Genomic DNA, 23,132 nt, shown 5'->3' with positions numbered 1-23,132 from the left:
ATCCTTCCATTTCTTTCTGCTTATTCAGTTCATGGCTCCAGTGAGCGTGGGGTAGGGGGGCACCGAAGCCTATCTCAGCTATGATAAGGTGAGAGGGCAGGGTGCATGCTTGAACAGGCTGCCACCTTATCACAGGGCTAACATGCAGAGACAGAGAACCATTCACACTCAAATTCACACCTATAGCTAATTTAGAATCACCAATTAAACTAACCCCATGCATGTGTTTGGCTGTGGAAGAAAGCAGGTGAAAACCATGCTGAACATGCAAGGCAGAACGGCAGCAGCATGGGTTCAAGCCCAGGACTTTCTTGCTGTGAGGCGACAGTACTCAACACTGTGAGTGCTAACCCATACCAAGAGTAAACAAGACAAAAGACAAAGCAAATACAGAGAAATATTGGTCTTTAGAGCCTTATATGCATATAGCAGCAAGCAAAAGTCTCAAGCCTCCCATTATTTCTTCTTCATTTCAATAATTTTGAATTTATCTTGTCATTTTTAAAGTGGTCTTCAGCAATATTCTTCAGGATTTCTGAAAGTTTTTCTAGGGTTTGGTTTTGATTGTTTGCTTGTTTTTTTGGACATAGGCTATTATTTGCTCAGTTTCAGTCTAGTCCACATATCCAAACATTTTTTTTTTTTGTTTGCCACACTGACCTATGAGTGAATAAAAAAGCACCTATCTCAAGCGATGAACCAATTTAAAAAATTGTCTTTAGACACTTTGTTTCTAGCAGCCTGTTTCAAATCACATATTTATATAAAACCCATTTTGCAAGCAATGTTTTTTGTGTGCAGGTGACTTAAATACATCATTAAGAACTATGATTTAAACAATTTCAGCATTTCATTCTGCTCTATACAACTGTAGCTGCATAATTTTAATGTAATGTAATTATAATTATAGTAGCTGTTCTGGAACGACATCACTAAAAATAGCTTGTTAAACTGGAACTGTTTTTATATCAATTGATTGGTACCACAAATTGGATTCTTTTAGCTTTCTTCTGTTTCTAACAAAGCAGTCCAAAAGTAAAATTATTACAGGCCAAATCAATACAGCCTTCAGATCCTCTGAGACCACCGTGTCGCAGGTGTTTTTCGTGGGGACAGAGGTCCCGCTAGCCATCCTTTGCACACAGCTGCAGGCTACGTGTTGATCGGAGAGCAGCTCAAAATCTGTAGCTAATCGCTAAAGAGTGGAGGACTGATGCTGAAAGCAGCCAATTTCAAGACAGGTGGGGGGACTGAGTACATCTCAGCAGAGTGCAAAGAGTTGCCTGTTTGTTTCATTTACCACCAGCCTTACCAAACTGGCACATGTGCTCTTTAACACAGGAGTGAGCAGAGAGAGAGAGAGAGAAAGTGGGAGCTAGTAGTCAGGCATGACTCAGGCTGGGAAGGAAGGCTGTGTGTGTGACTTAATGGATAATAGCAATATCCTGAATATGAGTTTGCAGGGATCACACACATGCAGGATGCTGTAATAGCCCTCTGAGCATTACTGCATGTGCAACAGAGCACAGCATGAAAACCTTGCTTGTTTTTCAGGCCTGGCTCTGAGTTACTTTCCTGTTAGTGGTGTACATGCAAACTCACACTAGACACATTAATCTAGTGTTTTGCTTTTGATGTGTTAGATGCACGTAATTTAGCTTGCCAGTTTATCTCTTATTAGGGTGTGATGGAGCTACAGCCGGGCTGTGTTTAACACGTGTTGATGTTCACACTTCATGCTCATCTGGCTGCATACCATGTATCTTGAATCTCTTTTTAATTAATGTGGCATCTTTCACTTTAACCTTTTGACAAACACGGAAAATACCACTAATCAATTCCCCTCTTAGCGAAGATCAACAAATCGTTCCATTTTCCCTGCTTGGGATAAAAACACACATACTCTGGCCACAGATGGAGAAATTGATGTCTGGATCAAAGGAAATGTCACTGGTTACTGGGGAGAATATATTAAGCCGCGATATCTAAAGTCAATACATCATCAAAAAAATCCCAATTTTTCTATGCCTATGGTTTTTAGTAGGAAGTCCATATAATTGTGTACTTTGTAACTCAGATTAAAGAAGCAGTTACTGGACAGCACAGAAAGGAAAAAGACACTTTAACCAACTTCCTTTGCCACAAAGTAGAAGAGCAAATGTAGCCTCAGTGCTGCAGACATATCTTTTGACTTACCGCACTCATTTATGTGCACCACCAAGGGGCATTGGTTCTGCTGACTTTGAACAAAATGTACATTTATAAAACCTGCCCTCATCATGATTAATTAAGCGTAACTGAATGTCCTCTTCTAAGACTGATTAAAATTTTGAGTGAAGAGCGACTCCCTGAAGCAGGATAACGCTCAAAGGTACAAGAAAACTTTATTAAGAGAGTATCATCACTTTCTTCTTTACTCAGGAGCTCGCGAAACACACGCTAACAAAAAATAGACATATTTTACCACTTAATACCATTTAAACCATTTTAAACTAATTGTTTTTGGGCAGTTACTTAAACTTCTTTCACCTTTGCTGGATATATAAAATGTGCTAAAATGTGAAGTGGTAGCTTTTGAACATGTTGAGGATATTTTAATGCGCCATCATAAAAAGAGAGTTTCCTTGCTGCTGCTGCTCGCTTCAGAGTTTTGCTAAGACGGGTTTTCCAGGCATAAGTTTGGTCTGCTCGTCACACTTCATCCCCACAGAGAGAAGTGCTGTTCTCTAAGATTAGACCGTTTCTTTTTCTGTGTAATTGCCTCCTTTGGTTTCTCAGGTTCCACAGAGAAGGGAACAATTTGTCAGACAAACGGACTTTGTTCTTTCTTCTAATATACTTGCACTATCTATCACAAATGTAGTGTCCCCTCTGGTGCAAATTTAGAGCTTCACGAGGCATGAAATGAGGTTGGATTCTATTTTGAGATCAGGGTTTGGGCATGGTGAGACACAAACGCTGGAGCAGGTTGGAGAAAGTGCAGTCTATACGCATATACAGATTTGCTGCTCGCAGTAACAGGACAGCTGGAAGGGGTGGGCGAGGTGTGGCTTTACTGTGAGAATGACTCCTTTCAACTCTCTGGAAGCTGAAGGGAAAGATGGAAATAGTTATGCAGATGCACTCTCTCACCTGCCCAGCTGCCTATGGATGAATGCAGCTTGCACACTAGCTTAAAAACTCCTAAAAGACAGCTAAAGATTTCCTTTCTACATTAGTGTTCAACAAATGATGGAAGGCGTGAATGCAGTAAATGCAGCTTCAATCAACTAAGCAAAAATAGACATAGTGTACTTATCCATAGGTTGCAGCAATGTAGGGACCAGACTTTGATATTAGCTGATATCATCCCTGTTCATATTGATCTATCTGTTAATGAGAATTTACAGACTTTGTCATTTCACCAATTTTTTTTTGTTGGAAACATGTTCAAAGCTGCTGTGATGAAGAACTGACGCAAGAACCAACAAAAATGTTAAAAAAAAATAAAAATAAAACAAACAGGGGAAAAAAAATTGGCATTGGCAACTCTCCGTCACATTTTGCACGTCAGCAGTGATGTCGCCCCAGAATCAGTTCAGTCGAGCTTTTTTTTTTCTTATTTTAATATTTTATTTCTTGATTTTTATCCTCCCAAAGCATACACAAACACACCGACACTACCAGACACTAAAATATAGGCGACTGAAGATGATGTGACCGCCACGACAGTATTGACATTAAAGACATTATTTCATTTTTTAAGGTGTCCAAACCCTCCTGGCCATATGTTCAATTCAATTCAATTCAATTCAATTTTATTTATATAGCGCCAAATTGCAACAGCAGTCGCCTCAAGGCGCTTTATATTGTACAGTAGATCCTACAATAATACATACAGAGAAAAACCCAACATTCATATGACCCCTATGAGCAAGCACTTTGGCGACAGTGGGAAGGAAAAACTCCCTTTTAACAGGAAGAAACCTCCGGCAGAACCAGGCTCAGGGAGGGGCGGCCATCTGCTGCGACCGGTTAGGGTGAGAGAAGGAAAACAGGATGAAAGACATGCTGTGGAAGAAAGACAGAGATTAATAACAGGTACGATTCAATGCAGAGAATCAATCACTATTAACACATAGTGATTGAGAATGGTGACTGGAAAGGAAAAACTCAATGCATCATGGGAATCCCCCGGAAGTCTACATCTATTGCAGCATAACTAAGGGAGGATTCAGGGTCACCTGGTCCAGCCCTAACTATATGCTTTAGCAAAAAGAAAAGTTTAAGCCTAATCTTAAAAGTAGAGTTAGAGATGTGAAAAAGTAACTGTCCCCTAAACCTAATAACTGGTTGTCCTAACCTTGGCCTTATCTTTTTTGCTGAATTGTTTGAATTCAGTCACATTGGAGGATTTTTCAGGATGGACGGCTTGTTTAAGGTCATATCAAAGCAACTCAATCACATTTAAGGTCTGCCTCCCAAGCCTTCAGTGTTTTGAACCATTCACAGGTGGACTTGCTGGTTTGTTTTGGATCATTATGATATATATTTAGATATACCATCTCATTAATCCAGTGTGATAAGGTGCTTGGAGAGATAGACTTCCAGTTTAAAAGAATAAGCCACTTGGCATCATTTCTAGATGCAGAGCAATCTGGATGTCAGGTTAAGAGTTTCACCACAGCATCCAAAAACTGCCAGGTTTTGATCAGATTTAGTTAGTCTTCATTTTTATGTAGAAGTCTGGTCCACAGCTGAGTAGAACGGGTTTAAGGTTTTGTCTTAGAATTTTGAAAGGTAATCATTAGCTGGAAAAAATGAATAAATGAAAACAGATTTTTCTTATTTTATTCTCTGTGCCAATTGGAACTATCACTGTGAAACCTCAGCTTTCTCCAATCCTGTAGCCCCTGTTCAGGTCAAGGGACTCGGCGCACAGAGCAGGCACGGGTTGTGATCGTGTTCATTCGAAGGAGAGCATCTGTTTACAGATTCACTATTAAATTTCTGCCTGTTCACATGCAGAGTCATCCACAAAGAAGCATAAAGGGGTAACAGGAAATGAGAGGGCAGCAGAGCAGTGCTTAGGTAAACATTGGGTACCCTGCACAGCTTCTTCTGTGAACTATTCTTCTTCCTTCGTGCATTCATTATTAAAACACTGCTACATGTTTTAGTGATATGCATAACATAGAACACACTAAAAAAAACCTAGATACCCAGAGGACTTCAAAATCATGATATATTTATTATTTTATTATGTAAATGGTCTAACAGTGGAGCATGTACAGTATTTATGAGTTTGAAGCAACTATTAGATCGTTTTGGTGCAAATGCCATAATCTGACATGTTGCTACAGTGGGATTGTTGGCACACGCAGTGGGCTTTGCTACAATTCTGGGTATTTAAGAATCTATAACAGTGCAGTCTTACAAATTACCAAAGCAGCAGAGGCATTGTGTTTGCAGGAGTACCAGCACTTAACAGCAAATTACCCCGCTCGGCTCTCAGTCAGCCAAAGAGACTGAGAAATGAAGAGTAAAAAGAACTGGCTCACTATTCAGTCCGAGAGACATGTCTGACAGTTTGTCCTTATTTAAAACAAGCTATGTGTATTTTTAACACAGTTTTTTGGCCTGATTCTGTTGGAATATATCAGGAACACATTTTTTATTTTGGTCCAACATGATCTAATTGGGCTACAGCCAAAAGTTTCAAATTGCTGTCCCCGAGTAAAACAATGTCCCTACTGTGTTTCAACAAAACATACGTTGACTCGAATGTTTCTAGTCTTACGTTGCGCCCAAGTGCTGCAAGCAAAAGCTCCCCTGAACAAGTGTATTTTTGGCTTTTTACCATCTCCAGTATAGTAGATGCAGCTCCTCTTGCGTAACATCGCATCCATAATTGAGGAGGATGCATAGATCATCACACACCTGCTCCTGAAGTCCAGCTTGTGCTTATTGAACGGGTGGCGCTGCAGTTCAGCTACTGAAGAAGCACTTTGAAGATGGGGAAAAAAAAGGAAAAAAAATCCAATCTTGTCTTTGCTTTCAGTGTCATCCAAAGTGGTGCAGATTACTGCAGAGAAGTGGTGGATGCAGAGGAGTAAATGAGTGTGCAGGTCCAGTGGGTTTTGACATAGTATAGTGTTAGGATTTGGTGCTTCATGCAGAGGGACTCAGAGATGAGAGAGTTTCGAATGTATTGCATGCATGTGCGGTGTAGCTGTATAGCTGTTGTTGTTGGTGCTTGTGTTTTAAAGAATTAATCCTGACGACAACAACCCAAACTGAAGTACAGCTGTAGTGCTCGGTTCTCAGTGCTCGCCCTTCCTTGTAATGGAAATCCTGCCAGTTCAATGCCAAATCCGTTCTGCTGTCACCCCTTTCTTCTTCTCACTCCTTTTATCTGCTGTTAATTAGAAGTTGGGAAATGATGACTCCTACCTCTGCGTAATTAATCCAGGGTCTGCTGTGGCCCTGCACAGTGCATCATTGTCTACGCTGGCCACAAAAGAGCAGTGGCTGGGAGCCGGAAGAGCAAAGTGTAAATGGGGTTGTGCAAGTAATTAGGAGGCTTATTTTGGGCAGCTTGATATACAAGATGAATACAGATGGCAGCTCGTAACACCGATACACACAAACACAACGGTTCAGTAACTTCTCCAAACCACAACATGTTGATACATTGGTCTTGTGTTTCCACTCACTCTGCTCATCGCCTTTAGACATCATTAAAAAACTGGTGCCTCATTAAAAAACAAGACTGGAATTTAATCTTGATGCTTGGCACAGATGTAAGAGTCAAGAGTGAAAGTGTGGAAAACTTAGAAAGGAAGAAGTTCCTTCTATATGTCAGTCCTGTGGTTCTAGGGAGCAGTGTTATATCTAGTTATAAAAAGTCCTGGACTGTGTAATATCCTACGGCCTCTTTTCTCACCTCTTTCCATTTTTCGGTCACATTAAACAAAGATTTCTTTAATTTTCTGCCGGTTTTGCATGATCACCACATTATCCTCCCCAGTGCTCACTTTCTTACTACAGTCAGGCCTAAGAGTGCCGTAAAATCCAGCAATGACTCGGAGAAGTTAGTTACATACTCGGAAGAGAAGTATGTCTCAAAAAAATTCAAGCTGGTTGCAAAACAACTAACACAGTTGTATTTTTATAATCTTTGGAATATTTTTAAAAAATCCAATCTTTTTTCGAAACACTTAGAGACACAAACGTGCTCGTACGTGCTTTTATTTCTTCGCGCCTTAGCAGAAAATCTGTTGAACGACTGCAGCTGGCAGGCTTTTAACTAGAACAAAGAGACGGGATTACATCACTCCCCCTCCCATTTTGGTGTTTTTACGCTGTCTGCCAGTTTGTTTCAGAATCAATTTTAATACATTGATTATCTTTGAGACCCTACGTGGCCTTGCTCCCAGCTACACGCCTGACCTCTTAGCAACATATGCACTTTTGTTTTATTCTGTTGCTCCTATAAAGCACTTTGTCACATGGATTTTGAAAAGTGCTATACAAATAAAGTCATTATTATTATTTTTATTTATTAATTTGTTTTAATGGATCAAACAGCTATGTACTATATGAACTGCAAAATTTAGATTTTATATAAAAGATAGTTGTAGTCATCCTGACATCACCCACTGGTGGTCTAATATGTTAATCTAGCATAGAAATATATGAGAAACGTGTTTACTGAGGCAATAAAGTGAGATCTAATGGCTTTCTAACAAAAAACACATATAACTGTGCTTTCGCAACCAGATAAGTGCTCTCTGCTGCATATTAGAAAGAATGCAGGTTCAAGCCGCTTGCACATTCTCATTGCATTTCATTGCTTTTTTTGTACTAGCCATGCAGACTATCTGCCTAAAAATGAGAGGAAAACTAAAGTATCAACCAACTAATAAACATGGTTAAAAAGTTATTTTCCTGAGGATAAGAGAGGTAAAAGGGAAGGATGGATTGTTAGAAGTGGAATCACAAAATAATAAATATATTTGTGTATGTACTAAAATACTGCAAGAGTTTTGAAAACCTTCTTTTGTGAGTATAGTGGCCTAAAGATAATACTGTAGATAAATATATTACATGTGGAGGTACATTTTTAGCCAGCTTCCAGGAGCAGGACCACAGCTAATACTGTCATAAATCTATAAATGCCTACTTGTCCTGCACACCTGCTTAATCTCAGTTTAGAGTTTTCCTACCTTCCCCCTCCCTGACTCTTTTTTTCTTTCTCATGGGGGGATTCCCAGCAACACTTCGCAGCTTCATGCATCACTTCTCAGCATCACACGAAAGTCTGCTTCAAAGATCAGCTGTGTGCGAACATTAAGGCTTTATCAGTGAAAAAACATGCAGTAATGTGTGTCATCTACACCAAAAACACGGTAATTATTAAATAAGCAGAAAATGCAAAATGAGTCTGTTTACCGCCAGCGAATCAGAACAAAGGGCAGCGAATCTGCTGAACACTGTTGTGAGCACACTATCTACACACTCTGTACAGTTTCTCCAGGGTCAGCGCTCCTCTCATCTGCATTAGTGAGTCACGTTAACCAGAGGCACACAGCAAAGAGCTGATGACTCATTTTCAAGTTCTAATTTGTGTTTGTTTTAAACCTGATACTTTGTCCCCGGGAATAAACACCGATGTTGATAAATTGCATAAAGTATTCCAGCAGGATAAAGGGACAGCTTTTAAAGGTCATAGCTGATTATGATCACTTGTTGTTGATGTAAGCGAATAGTAATGTTGTGCTTCAGTGTGCTAAACTGATGTGTTGCTGCAGATATACGGTCAGTATTTAATTGTTTGTTAGAAATGGATACAACTTTGTTGATCATTAACATCGGGCTGTGAGACTGCATCATTGCAATCAAGACTGTGTGAATGGACCGGTTCTTATAAAGCGCTTTTCTACTCTACTTGAGCACTTTTATACAACATGTCTCATCCACTCATTCATAAGAATTTTTTTCCTATCTAACATTCACACACATTCATACATAGAGCAGTATCTGCACAGGTTCTCTTAGTTTTGAGGGCACAGTTACATCAAACCTTATTATACAGATTAAAAATACAGTATTTCATAATGGATCTATAGTTTTTATTTGGCAGCATTGCTGATTTACAAGCAACTTAAAAATGCCCAGCGACTGAACCAGTTATTGACTGACCTTAGCTGTGGCATTGACACACTCGGCATCGCTTTACCATACCAGAGGGCGTTATATGTTTGGATTACATACGGTCCAGATACAAGACTTTGCTGGTAGCAAAGATGCACAAAGCCATGGCCATATAGTTTATGGTGCATGATTATCCACAAAACTAAAGAACCTTTTAAAAAATGCACTATTATCTATTTTCTGGCACTGTAGTCATGCAAAATCTGCGTACACCTCTTTCTTATTTACCTATTTAATGTGTCTGGAAGTTATTTTTTATATATGTTAATGTATTTGTTACTGAAGCTTTGTAACAGAGCGAGGGCTGCAGTTTTATTGGACAAATGCCAGTGATATACTCTTGAAACTTGAAGTCCAGCCACTCCCAGCCACAAGTTCATCTGGCTTAGTATCTTTACTCTTAAAGAGAAACTGGTCTGTACCATCACTGCTGATCTCAGCATACAGTATGACACTTGAATGCATGTTCTGTGGTCTTTTGCAAGGGAAAGAACAGCCATGAATGCTGCAAGGTCTGGTAAACAGACTCATTTGGCATAATGTTTATTTATCAGCTGGTCTTTGCTGTGCTTTCTGTTGTCTTTAAAAGATGGCAAACAGTTAGTGCTCTGAAGCTGGAGGGTTGTAATCGTGCAGCCCGGGGGGAAGCAGGGATAAAACATTACAGTGAAAGCACAAGGAAGCTGTTGCAACTGACGGATAATTTTTCATGCTAACACTGTACATCACTCTTCACAATGAAGCAGCTTCACTCTTTGTCACTTTTCTTAATCCCAGGATTAATGGGCTTGTTTGACATTTTGGGAAATTTGCATACTTTTTTTTCACCTAGGCATAAAACCCCACATTTTCCTGCCTCGGTGTTTTGTACAGATTTGTTTACACAGACATCACTTTGGGTAATCCTCTTACCTGACTCTTAGGAAGAATGCGAGTAAGCACATTTCACCAAATGTCAAACTGTTCCTTCCAGTGTTACCTGATGATACTCGATGTGCAAGCTACTTGTGAATGTGTGAGACAGACTTGCTTCCTAAGAGAGGAACAAAAGCCACGAAAAGCCTGAACAGATCTGTCAGAGAAAAAGAGCGTGCTTTGGAAGAATAGCAACAATAAAGACTAACAGGATGAATCTATTTCTATATCTAGATGATAGAGACCTCCTATACACCCTGCATAACGTGTGATAGGCCACGGGCTATGATAGGCCAGCTAATGGGTGTCTCTGCAAGAGAAAATGATCACCGCTTATCACTGGTAAAACATTTGACAGCTGATTCCTTTTGTCTAAAATTGTTCAGAGGGGAATAATCATCAGTGAGCACTGCACAGGCAGCGCCTTTAATCTGTTTTGAAAGCGATATTTTGGTTTTATGGCCTGCTTAGAACAAGATCTAATTACCGTATTACAAGTTTGGACTTCAACCAGCCGAAAGGTTCAAATTAAATAGAAGGATGGCAGTGGTAAACTGAAATAGATAAGATTATACAGATGTAATACCACATCAGAATCACACTTATAAGGAGCACGCTGCTGTCAAGGCAAGTCTCTCAATCTCCTCTTCCATCTCACAGATTATTGGCATGCTCGCAGGAGTATCACTAATGAGTGAGTGTAAGCAGTTGATTTTCTGTGGACTCTAGAAGCTATGAGCCACCAGACATCCAGCTATCTCCCTGGTTTCTCGCTGCTTGAGTTCCTCAATGAGTTTCTCAGTGATGAACGATAGCCCCATGTAAGCTTCGAAAACTCCCCAGATGACTGGTTTTTATGAGTGTTGCTGTGCTTTAAAGTCTCAGTGCAGTATATTAATACATAATTGAAAGAAAATGATCTGTACTGTGATTATAGCAATATCAATGCATCTCAGTTTTCTTTAAAACATGTAGAAAGATTCAGTTTTATGCAAAGTCTGCACAGGGGGGATTAAAAAAGTATCTTCCTGATTTGGTTCAGATGGTTTCATCTGAACTGAAACTTTTTGGTGTCTTCCAAGAAAGTCAATTTTCTGTGAGAAACACTCTTCTATAGCATAATGGGAGGATTTAAGTATTAAATTAAGAGGTCTGTAATGGAGCTGTAGTTGGATGGTGAGAGTTGCGATAGCCGAGGGAGCGAATCTTCCCCATGCATGTCACTATAAGTCATTAATATAGCCTTCCAGCCCTCAGCGTACAAAGTATCCAACGCTGGGTCAGGAAATCAGGCAATTAAAGGAGCTGCGGACGTGGATCAGAACTGACAGCCAATGGGGGAGCGCAGAAGGAGCCGGGAAGGCTTAAACCTCCTCTACCCTCAGGGAACTGACTGGTCCACATCTCTCAGCCCACTACATGTACAGAGCAGCTACTTAATCAGAATGCTTATTCAAATCAAAGAAAGCAAAAGCCTCCATTTGCCCAAGCATCACACCGTCATTTAAAACCAGTACTCTGACAGATCAGTTCAAAGGATGAAAACTGTGTTGAGAATTTGCTGCTATTATTGTTTCCTGATCAAGAATAAATATGGTCACATTTAATGAAATGTGCAAAAGTTTCACGCCTTAATTTCTTTATATTTTGTTTCCACGGAGTCAGACTATCTTGTAACTTTTTAAAGTGGCCATGAGCAATAGTTCTCCAAGCTTATAGAGGGTTTTTTCCACATTTTTCTTTGGACATTGGCTACTTTTTCACTCATCTCAGTCTAATCCTTGTACCTGACCATTTTCAGAGGAATTTGAGTTTTTTTTTTTTCTTTCGACCAATCTTGTGTCTACACCTAACAGACAACTTAGCAAAGAATCAGTGTTAAATTGTATATTTAAACACTTGCAAACAAGCATGTTTATTTAGTGAAGCCTATGAAAAATGACAAAGATAAGACAGTTTAACGGGCATGAAGGAGAGTCCTAAAGAATGATATTAGCGAAAAGCTTCATATATTGGCGTGCCATGTGGACAAAGGAGAAACAGCAGATGAACAGTATCTAAAATGAACTCGAGAAATACGCGGGACACGGGACCTGCACGATCCAGGGATCTGGCCCTTCAGTTGATCCATCTACTGTTTGCTGAAGCTTCGTCAGAAATGGTCTCGAGTCGTTCTTAAGGAAGGAAATCAGGGAGAAAAGGGCGAGGTATTCCAAATTACACAAGAACTGGATGGAAATAATAGTCTTGTGGAGTGATGAATACCAATACGAAATTTCTGGCTCAAATATTTGTCAGTATGTATGGTAGATTTTTCCCCAACACTAAATGGAACACCACCTCGAAAGCATTTAATTGGCAACAGCTTAAATTTTCAGCATGGCAATGATCCCTAACATACTGCCAATGCAGTAAAAACATACCTGGGGAAAAAGAAACACAGTGGAGCAATGGTAGTGATGGACTGGCCTCCCTGAAGACTGCTTAAAGAAACTACAAGAAAGCTTGGCTAAGAGATTCAGTGTTTTTGCCTTATTTATATGCTGTATTTCCATATAGGTTCCAGCAAAATGCTGCACCTATTTCCCATTTTCCTAGAGAACTTTAGATTATATCAGTTTAATAATTTGTGTATTGAATTAGTGAGGAGCATAGTGTTTATGACAGGTTATTGAGTTTATTGAGTTGTCTGCTATTTTTAAATTAGAGTTTTACATTTCCCCAGCTTGAAAATGATCATTTTATATCCCGGCTAAATGGCGTAAATGGTCTGAAACGCAGATAAGCCCTGAAATGCAACGCACCTCTCTTTCCTTTCCTCAGCTTGAATCCAGGGTAATTACTGCAAAGAATGAAACATGATATTTTTCGCATATCTTTCTTACGCTACGCTTATAATGAGGAGACTTCCCTGTAATAAGATCTACTTTCAATTGAAGGATGAATTGCCTCATTTAGGAAACTCCATCAGCAGCTGATGAAGAAAGCAGCTCCTCCATAAATGCTATAACACGCACACAAAGCTGTGCATTTTACAGCTATGGGAACACAAAGGCATCAAGCTCTATTTTTGTCCAGCACTGACTGCTCACTCACTGCCTGGCTGCTCTCAGTGTTTGAGGTTGGAGTGAAAAAGGGGAGCTGGAGGAGAAAAAGAGTGTGAATATTACACTGATGACAGCACGCACACCTGCTGGTCTTTTGAAGGCTCTCCAAACACCTTCTGCTGTAGTGGATGGGATGATAGGTTTTGCTAGTGTTCAGAAAACCAGTTTGATCAGTGGTGAAAGCGATCTAGCTGGACCCGGCAACTAATCAACACTTCAAAGACAAAGACTAACAGATCAGAAGCTAAATAATAAATCTCTTTTTTTCGTTTGGCCTCTAACAAGAAAACACTTTTCCCTCCCTGGGAAAGGCTATTATATTGTCGCTGCTGCAACTGACAACTGTTTTTAACTGCTGCTTTCTGTTGTTTGAGCCTGTTCCCCGTCTTTGAATTATTAACCACAGACGATAGAGCCCTATGCCCAGTTTTTGTGAGTCTGTCAGGCTCAATTACATTCAAGCAAATCACCAAATCTGGGTGTAATTGAGGTGTAGAGTCTCAGGTGTATTGTTTCACTGTTATTCACCATTCTCATTTTGTGCCGAGGATGCGCGCACAGCTGTCGGGAGTCTCCATCGCGCCATTTGGAACAAAGATGAAGATTAGTTGAATCCCTCATCTAAGGTCTCATGTTAAAGGCTGTTTCTGTAGGAGCACCGAGTGAAAGTTTTCAACAGGTTCTCTATTTCATATGCAGGATCCTGGGCTTAGCTGCTGATTGTCACTGTCATTTAAAGCTGATGTGCAGGATATGACTGGCAGCGAGCCAGGGTGTTTTCTGATTTGCATGTTTGGGGTTTGATCACCTGCCTATAAGTGTTGAGGAGACATAAATAACTCCTCACGCCTTCTGCAACCCTTTTAATCGACTGTGGTTTCCCAGTTTTTCAGTGCTGCATGTCAAATTAGAGAGAGAGGGTAAAATGCTTATGCTTTATGCTTGAGGGATCAATAAAACTATATCAAAAGTTCTGGGGATAAAAGACAGTCAGCGAAGCCTTATTTTGAAATTCGACTTGCCAAACTCTATTCATGTTATAATGAATCTTTTATTCAACTGCAACTTGGTGTAAAATAACCTTCAGCGTGCCTGTACATGAAAGCTGCTGAGATACATGAAGATTCCTCACATATCCAGGGTGCACCAGTTATATCTTATATATCCATAATGTACTTGTTATTTATTTATCACCCTGTTATGCAGTTGATATCTCTTATTTTTTTATTATTATTCTATTTTTTATAAGCAAGCCCATGAAAAGGTGAATACAAACATGAATTGTCTCTGGAGCTGCAGTGTGATATTGCTTTTTTCTCTGTGCCAGACTGTGCCGGAACCATATGTGCAACATTTGATTAACATCTACTGTGTCCAGCTGTTTAAATTAAGCTTTCTGACCTTTTAAATACATTTTGCTAATACCACATTTGGCTGCCAATCGAGTAACATCTAACGTTATGCTCTTTTTTGGTACTGAAAGCTGTAAGGTTATCGTTTTTTATATGTATATAATTGTTTTCCATTTATAGAAACTCATTAAAATTCACCTGTCTCTGTTTTATTGTGTCAATCTGGAGTCTCTGTAGCCTTTATGTCACCTCACCTCAATGTCTGGTGGAAAAGAGAACGAAACACAAACCCTCAAATACAAAATTGGAGTGATTGCCTCACAGCATGACAGAGCTTTAACCATGTCCCCACAAAGGACAAGAAAGTGAGTACAGAGAGCTGACATGGCTTTTGTTGCTATTTTTACCTGCGTGTGCGTGTGTGTGCATGTGTTTATTCATTTAGGATCTTGTCTTTTCTTCACCGTGTGCTAAAGGTGTTTATTGGTTCTTACATAAGTGAAGTGTACAGGTTATATGTGTGTGTGTCTCTGTCTGCTATTTCCTGTGTATGTGGGTCACTTCATCACCTTTCGTTACTGCTATTCCACTTTTTTTCTTCCACTGCTGGGCTGTATTTGGATTTCTTGGTCATTTTTCATCCACAGCTTGAGCAAGTGTCATTTATGTATCAGCGAGTAGACGTGGTCACAGTGCCTCCTGCAGGCGCGAGGAGCACTTTGCAAAGTGGGGATGTTACTGAGCGTCTAAACAACTGTTGTCAAATCAATTATCAGCAGGCTATACCCAATATTTTCAGTTCATTTATTATTTATATATTATTATTATATAGTATTTAAAAATACTGCATGGCAACATTATATACAAAATATGCTATTTGGTGCATGCATTTAGAGACTTAGCTTTGGCGTAAGAGCTCATAGCCTTGAAATAATATTCATTTTTTTAAACAGTTTTTTGCTTAATAAAGGCTCATGTATAATAATGTTTTAGAATTTCATGCCCACACTTTTCCGGTTTGGGTAACAGCCTGATATGAATGCAAGTGGCAACGAGAAGCTTTTGGAAATGCTGCCCCGTAATTACAGCAATTTAGAGCAATCTGAATAATTTCAAGCACTGTGGGATAAGTGCAGTAAAAAGAAGAGCAGCTTCAGCAAAAATAGCTGGTGACAGCTCGGAAAATGAAAACGCATTAAAGGATGTTTTTTTCTGTTTTTTTCTCTTTTTTTTCCAATTAAACACCGGACGGGTTTAAAATAAAAATCAGTTTAACATGTCCCAAAGTTTACTTTTTTCCCAGCTAAGCTACCCAGTAAGGCTTAGAGGTGTATTAATCATACTGTAACCTGACAACAGAGGGAGCCAGTGCCATTTAGTGGAGGTAAAATATCTTTCTCAGCAGACATAAACCGTCTCCTAAGGGAAACTTCTCACTCTAACCGGTAAGCGTGGTACAAGGATTAGAGTCTCTGCTCATGTAGTGTGTCATAAGTTAAATAACTTCCTCGAGCGGAGGAAGCAAATACAATCATGCAAATGATGAAACCAGAGCTCGTGGCAGTGGTGAGGTAACCTCAAACCGAGGTACCCTGCTCTTTTCATCAGTAGCTTTGTTAAGAAATGTGATGAAGATGGCAGTTAGAGACTAGGACGATAGAACCGGATGCTGAAAGCCATTAAAACAGATGCACAATGTTTCTGTAAATGAGAATAATAACAGTGATCTCATTAATAATATTAAGCTCAACCCTCAAAAATGCCTTCTTTACATCCTGCTTAGTGGCCACACACCTGAAGCAGAAATTGAAGCTGAACCAACATTACGATGCCTACTGCAAATCTTATATCCTGTTCTTGATTTCAGTGATGTTTGCCATAAAAAGATGAATGCTTGTTTTATTTCTGTCACTGTCTGTCACATTTATTATACGTGTAAATAACAGATGGATCGTTATGTAGGTGAAACAATATCAATTCAATTCAGTTCAGTTCAATTAAATTTTGTTTTTAATAATGTCAAATCACACCAGCAGTTGCTGAAGGTGCTTTATATCGTAAGGTAAAGAATCTACAAAATTATGAGAGAAAACCCCAACAATAACATGACCCCCTATTAGAAATCACTTGGCAACAGTGGGAAGGAAAAACTCCATTTTGAAAGGAAGAAACCTCCAGCAGAACCAGGTTCAGGGAGGGGCCATTTCCTGTGAGTGGTTGGGCATGAGGCGAGGGAGACAGTGTGTGGAGGAGAGCCAGAGATGAGCAATAACTAATGCTTAAATGCAAAGTAGTGAAAAAGGCTTGGAGGGTCAATGGCTCAGTGCCCTCAGCAGTCTAGACCTATTTCAGCATAACTAAGGGAGGATTCAGGGACACCTGACCCAGCCCTAACTATAAGCTTTAACAAAAAGGAAAGTTTTAATCCCAAACTTTAGAGAGGATGTCTGTCTCCTGAATCCAAAGGAGAAGCTGTTTCTACAGACGAGGGGCCTGAAGCTGAAGGCTCTGCCTCCATTTCACTGTTAAATACTGTAGGAACCACAAGTAAGCCTGCAGTCTGAGAGTGGAGTGCTCTACTGAAATGAAATAGTACATGAGGTCTTTAAGACAAGGCAAGACCAATTATGTATTAATAAGGATAAGAGTCAAGTTATATTTACAAGTAACCTTCAATATGCCTGCCTTAGCATCAGTTTAAATTTTACAGCCCTGCTAACTGGCATAAACATGTAGCAGTGGCCCAAATCCTTCGTGTTTCACCACTGCCCAGTGTGCTGGGCTGTTTACAGGATTATAAAACCTTTTGGTGTTCGTGCACAGCTGCACCACAAATAAGACTTTTACACTTCACATGTGGTGAACTTGAAACATCCTTAATTAGGAAGGAGAAATGTGCTGGCAGGAGCTGATTCCTCTGGTGGGATGTAAATTTAATGGAGACTCACTCTTCCTGATTAAGCGTGGGCCACCGGGACAGAGTGTGATTACAAGTGCTATCACTGGGTGGTACAACTTGACGGCATTTAAGAGATGCGGACGGACTTTATTAGCTGTGGTTGTAATTAAGAGGTAGTCCCACATTTTAAAGTGGCTCCCCGTCTGGCTCTCTGTCTTCCGACAGTGTTTTGAGTGGTTGGAGGTCATAATCTCTTTGACCCGTTTACAACCTTTGCAAAGTGCTAGTCAGACTTTTTATTTTGGTTTGCATTAGATTCCAAATGTTATCAAGCACTAATAAGCAGCTGAGAAATTAAACGAATAAAGTAAATATATTTTAATTTTTATGAAATTTGGCAGCTTTGATGTAATCATAAATAGATAAAGAACTAACCTGATAACAGGATAATAGGATAATCAAGGTCATATGTGAGAATATGGGTTATTAGTTCTATCCGTTTTTGTCAAACTCTATGATTATTTTCTCCATAACTTCAGTAAAACAAATCATCCTGCCAGCAAAAAACCGAACTAGTCCACTGAAGAAAGATGTTGTGTTTGCATACTCTCAGACTGCACACACATTGCTACTGTGGGGAGTGCCAGACACTGTGGATGGCAACACCACAGATGCTTAATTATATGGAAGCGCTGGATCAGAATATTATTGTTTATTCTATCATGAAATATTTATGGCGCTTTTGTCCTGCATAGAGAAAGAAAAGCAATAAGACTGCAATGCACCGAGGCAACAAGGGATTTGCGAAATCCATTAAAAATCATTTTGAATTTATGTATTGTGTAAACACATATTTTCAATGATTTTCAGCCTGTATTTTAACAAAAATGTCCCTGCAGCTGTGTTATAAGTTACACTATGGCAGCAGAGATTTATAGTCCCAAGAGTGTATCTCAGATTATGTGAAAGACCAGCGCGAGCCTGTGCTCCAATGTAGCTCTGCAGTGTAACAAAAACAGGGAAAGTGGTTTGGCAGTGGTTTTCTAATTCTCAGGGGACCCCACTAAGGCCATTAATCCTATGAATTGCCACTGTTTGCGGTACCTCGACAGCCACTTGCCTTTAGAGATGAGCTGTGTCTTTCTCTGAAGATGTAAAGGACCTCAGAAGAGGGAAAGTTAATTTGAGTTGACCTTTCCGGTGCTGGGAACAAGCTGTTATTTAGGACTCTATGCCACAACCTCATCTTCTGTTTCCACACCCTGGGAGGTATTATTGCATAGCAAGACATGCTCTTTCAGGTTTGTAATGAAGTCCCAGCCTCTATGTTTGCTGCTTTGCCCCGTATTCTTCTCTGATAATCAGGAGTCAGAAGTCACCTGGGAGACAGAAATGGGAAGATTTTTTTAAAAAAGGAAACAAAGAACGAAAACACAGCCAGTACTTTACATCAATAATAATGAGTCATTAATATTTATGGCAACATTAAATTTAATTGTCCTATTTTATGTTTGTTTTGTATGTGTGTGTCTATACCCCATTATCTTTGGGTGTACTGTGATTGTGCTTGATCATTTTAATGAAGTGGAAAAAGTTTGCAAAAAAGTGAACCTTTGGAAATTATCCAGTTTACTGCTGAATCATGAACCATCCCTGTGATGGCATCTAACACAGCAAGTTTAACTTGCAACATTTTCCACCTTTTTCCTTTACTTTTGTTGTACAGACATTTAACGACATGACTAATCCTTGATATATATTTAGGAAAACAAGTGCAATTTCAAAAGCATGTCTCAGCTTTTCTACATTATTAGGAAATGCTGCCGTACTAAACCAAAGAAACATGTCAGCGCAGCTCTTTTGGCTTAAATGTCAAGAAATAAAAGTGCAAAATTACAATACTGGCAGCTCATTCAGTTTTTATTTTCAGTACTTTGTCCTGTAATGAAAAAAATGAAGTTTTCTGTTAATTCACAGGAAATGTCCTTTTTCATTTTTATTTTGAGCTACTAAGGTCACAAAAAATGGACATTTCCCATGGTAAATGGTAAGAAAATGGTTTCTGTTATTTAATGGTTTATCTGTTACTTTTTTACTTTAGTGTAGTGTACCAGGATGTGGCTTTTTGTCAGTAGGAAGATTGTAAAACTGACCAAAATAAATTGACAGGCTAGTTCTGGCTTCTGGGTCATGTGTTTAATAAAATTGCATAATGAACTGCATCACGTCCTTGAGGAGGTGACTGGGCGCCTCCAGTATTCCCTTATTTCAGCAAACTGAGGCTTTCATGGTGTGAAGACAAGGAATTGATTTGTTTTGAATCAGGGTTTGCAGTGTCATTGGATAAGGAAATGCCGTTAACAAATCTGTCAGTGTCTGGCAAAGATGCACTACAACAGCTTGGACTGTCTGTAAGAAAAAAAAAAGCTGTGCACAAATTAATCTGGGCACTTTTACTCATGCTGCCACTGTTACTTTATTTAGGTCAGACAAGAAATCATTGAAACTTTTACTCTTGGACACCTTTTAGTAGTCCGAGTCAATCATCTTCCAATATCAAGTCCAACTTGCAGCTGAAGTACTTGAATGCATTATCAGTGAAATAGATTTCCACACCACCTCATTTTACTCCTTCCTATCCAGCTCCAAGTTTACACAGTCTGGAAACTGTAAAAGGGGTGAATACATGTTATATCAAGTAGGGAGTAAATATCAAAAGATTTGCTTCTTGTTTCATCTTAATCCAAAGCAAAAACTGCCCTTTGATCATGAAGGTAGGTCAGTTTTCATGAACTTTGTTCCCCAGAGATTCTGCTTCAAACTACTTTCCTGTTATGATTTTTGCTGGCTACAAGGAAAACTTCTAGCTGGATTTCTGTGTCTTCCTAGCATAGCTGTAGATGTTTTCCCCAAGGCCACCACATTTTTGGGGGGAATGCAGTATCTCATTTCTTTATATTTTTCTTCCAAATGGTGACTTTTTTTTTCTCTTTTTTTTTTTGTAATTTTATGAAGTGGTAACCCCCCAGACTTTCTAGAAGCATTTGGAAGTTTTCCTTTGGACATGCTGTTTTTTTCACTCATATTCCGTCCTGGCTCCTGTACCTGACTATTTTCAGGGGGCACACAGTGGCTTGGTGGTTAGCACTGTTGCCTCACAGGAAGAAACGCATGCGTTTGCATCTTCTCCCTGTGTCTGTGTGGGTTCTTTCCAAATACTCGAGCTTCACCCAAAGAAATGCATGAACTTAGTTTAATAGCTGATTCTAAATTGACTGCAGGATGGATGGAAAGGAACATAACTCAAGGGGAGATCTGGTGTTGTGCATATATATAACAGGGAATTTAACAAAGAACCAATTTTAATTAGTCACTTTGTTACCAGCAGCCTGTTGCAAAAACACTCAGTTTGTTCCAATGTCTTTAGTAGAATCTACAGAAAATGCCAAAAGATAGCACAGTTTAACTGGCATAAAATAGTATTTTTGTACCAACAATTGAAGAGCTAATAGTTAAAAATTGGCATATCTTCACATGGTGCACTGTGTGACCTTCAAAATCAGACAACTGAAAGATAAAAAAGAAGTGGCAGGTCTAAGTAACAAGTGAACAGTATCTGAAAGTAACAAAGAAAAAAAGAAACAGGAAAACGTCCAGTGAATACCTGACACAGGATGTGAGAGAAGAGGGAGAAAATGCTGAGTTATGCCAAATTACGCAAGAGCTAGATGTAAAATCCTTGATACATCCAAATTTAAAATGATTGTCAATAAGTATGGAGGAGTTCAGGAGAGAGGTACAACAGTGACTGTCTCCTATGTTTCAATAATTTGCTACATGTATTTCCCAATTTCTTAGCAAAATATACAAAAGTGAGGGGAGGCTCAAGATTTTTGCACACTACTGTATGTGTTAATGTTGTTTTAGATCAAATATTTCCCTGATCTTTCAACACACAGTGGTGTTTGACCCTGCTAAACTGTGTTGTTTGAGCTGGAAAATGGCTACTGTAGCTTCCCCCATTATTCAGCATGAATAAACAAAAGGAAGAAAAGTACAAGCCGCTCTTTGGAGCACACTAGAACATTCCTGTGTACATGGAAGAATAATCGCCTCTCTTTGCGGATCTGCTTCTTTTAGGGATAAAAAGGATTCATACGGTTGTGTTGGTGCAGGGACAGGACCTCAAAGGATTTGGCTTTTTACGTGCCGTTACAGCTCATGCACACTGATTGCTGTAGATTGTTTGTTAGAGAGAGGGAGTTGTCATGTGGTGTCTCAGAGCATGGACTGGTTTGATCCTCCTCCGTGTTTGCAGATAAAAGTCTGTGAGTCACTGACTGGGATCTGTTAATGATCTCACCCACTCCACCTATTTCCACCTCCCTGTCTTTCCTATCGGTAATAACATGTATACAGTCTCTGAATCGTCATGTCTTTAACACACAAAGGTACCGAGAGCTGAAAACATCAGCTCACAAAGACATCTGGCAGCTGCAGAGCCTTAAACACACACACCACAAACACACACACACATACACGCTGTGGAAATTTTTACTGTGACACACAATAATATAATTCACAGGTGACATGTTTATAATGTTTATCCATCAAGCATCCTGTTCTGCTCTTTTAGTTCATTCACGGTGAGCTCTTGCACTTCATCCATTAGCCCTCATCCGCTCTCCCTGACATTTCCCTTTTTCAAACCCAAACACAGGAGGTGTGTGTAGCAGTGGAAAATAGTAAAGGATCCAGTGGATCCAGTGCAGCATTTCCAGTGGTTGCTGAGGGATGCCAGAATGCGTCTGGGCAGAGTGTTTTTAGAGCTCCCTGTCCTAGTTAGTCACGGCCAAGGGATTGTTGCTTGACTGTGGGTCTAAAAAGTGAATTATTCAGCACAGTTTCCTTTAGCTGGATCACACTCACATATGAAGAGCCTCTGCAGACACACACTTGTATGTCTACAAAGACATTAACTCTGATAGTCACAGGGATCAGAGGCACTCTCTGATAAGTATGGAGCTGGATAATTTGAACCGCTGACAGCTTTTCTCTGATGTATCCACCAATGGTTGCTCAGGAATAAAACACAAGCAAAACATGGAATGACATGACACAGATACACCGAGGCACAATTTCAGCTGACCAGCTGCTGCAACGGTGCCTTGGACAGCTTTCAGTTTAAGAGAGTTATGAAACACACACACAAGTCTGAACTGTCACTCCAGGCTTTAGAGCCAAGTTTTGTCGTTGATAGATCAAAAAGACAAGAGTCCAAGGAACTGGAAATGGTTTCAGCGCCTCTCGTTCACCTGAAGAAGAATCCAGATATCCTCGGCTCATTTCTGTTATCAGAAGAATGCAAACGGTGACGTCTTTATCAAATCATAGATGTGACAAGCACAGAGAAGAAGTATTAGGAGAACAACTTAGGTCACTCAGTTTATTTGTACACCTACCTGCTAATATGCTAATGATATGCTACAATATAATGTACAATTTATTCATGGCTATGTAATAACAGGTGCAGCCCATGTGCATTTATGTAGGTATCACAATGGTCTTAGTTTTCTTAGGTGGACGCTGATATGTCAGCTTGGTATCAGTGCAACTTATTAATTATTAGCCCTGACAACACCAATCCACAATAAGCTCATCAGT

At 39.6% G+C, this 23,132-nt stretch overlaps 1 protein-coding gene across 1 annotated transcript in view; it reads left to right on the top strand.

The window, feature by feature from the left end:
• The window catches only part of slc35f3b (solute carrier family 35 member F3b), a 49,625-nt gene that overhangs the window by 2,425 nt on the left and 24,068 nt on the right, over positions 1-23,132 (top strand). The gene's annotated exons all lie outside the window — the stretch shown is intronic.

Source organism: Pelmatolapia mariae, linkage group LG13, assembly GCF_036321145.2.
Source record: "Pelmatolapia mariae isolate MD_Pm_ZW linkage group LG13, Pm_UMD_F_2, whole genome shotgun sequence".
NCBI classification, from domain to species: Eukaryota; Metazoa; Chordata; class Actinopteri; order Cichliformes; family Cichlidae; genus Pelmatolapia; species Pelmatolapia mariae.
The sequence above is the reverse complement of the archived record's forward strand: the minus strand, read 5'-3'. Positions and strand labels throughout refer to the sequence as shown.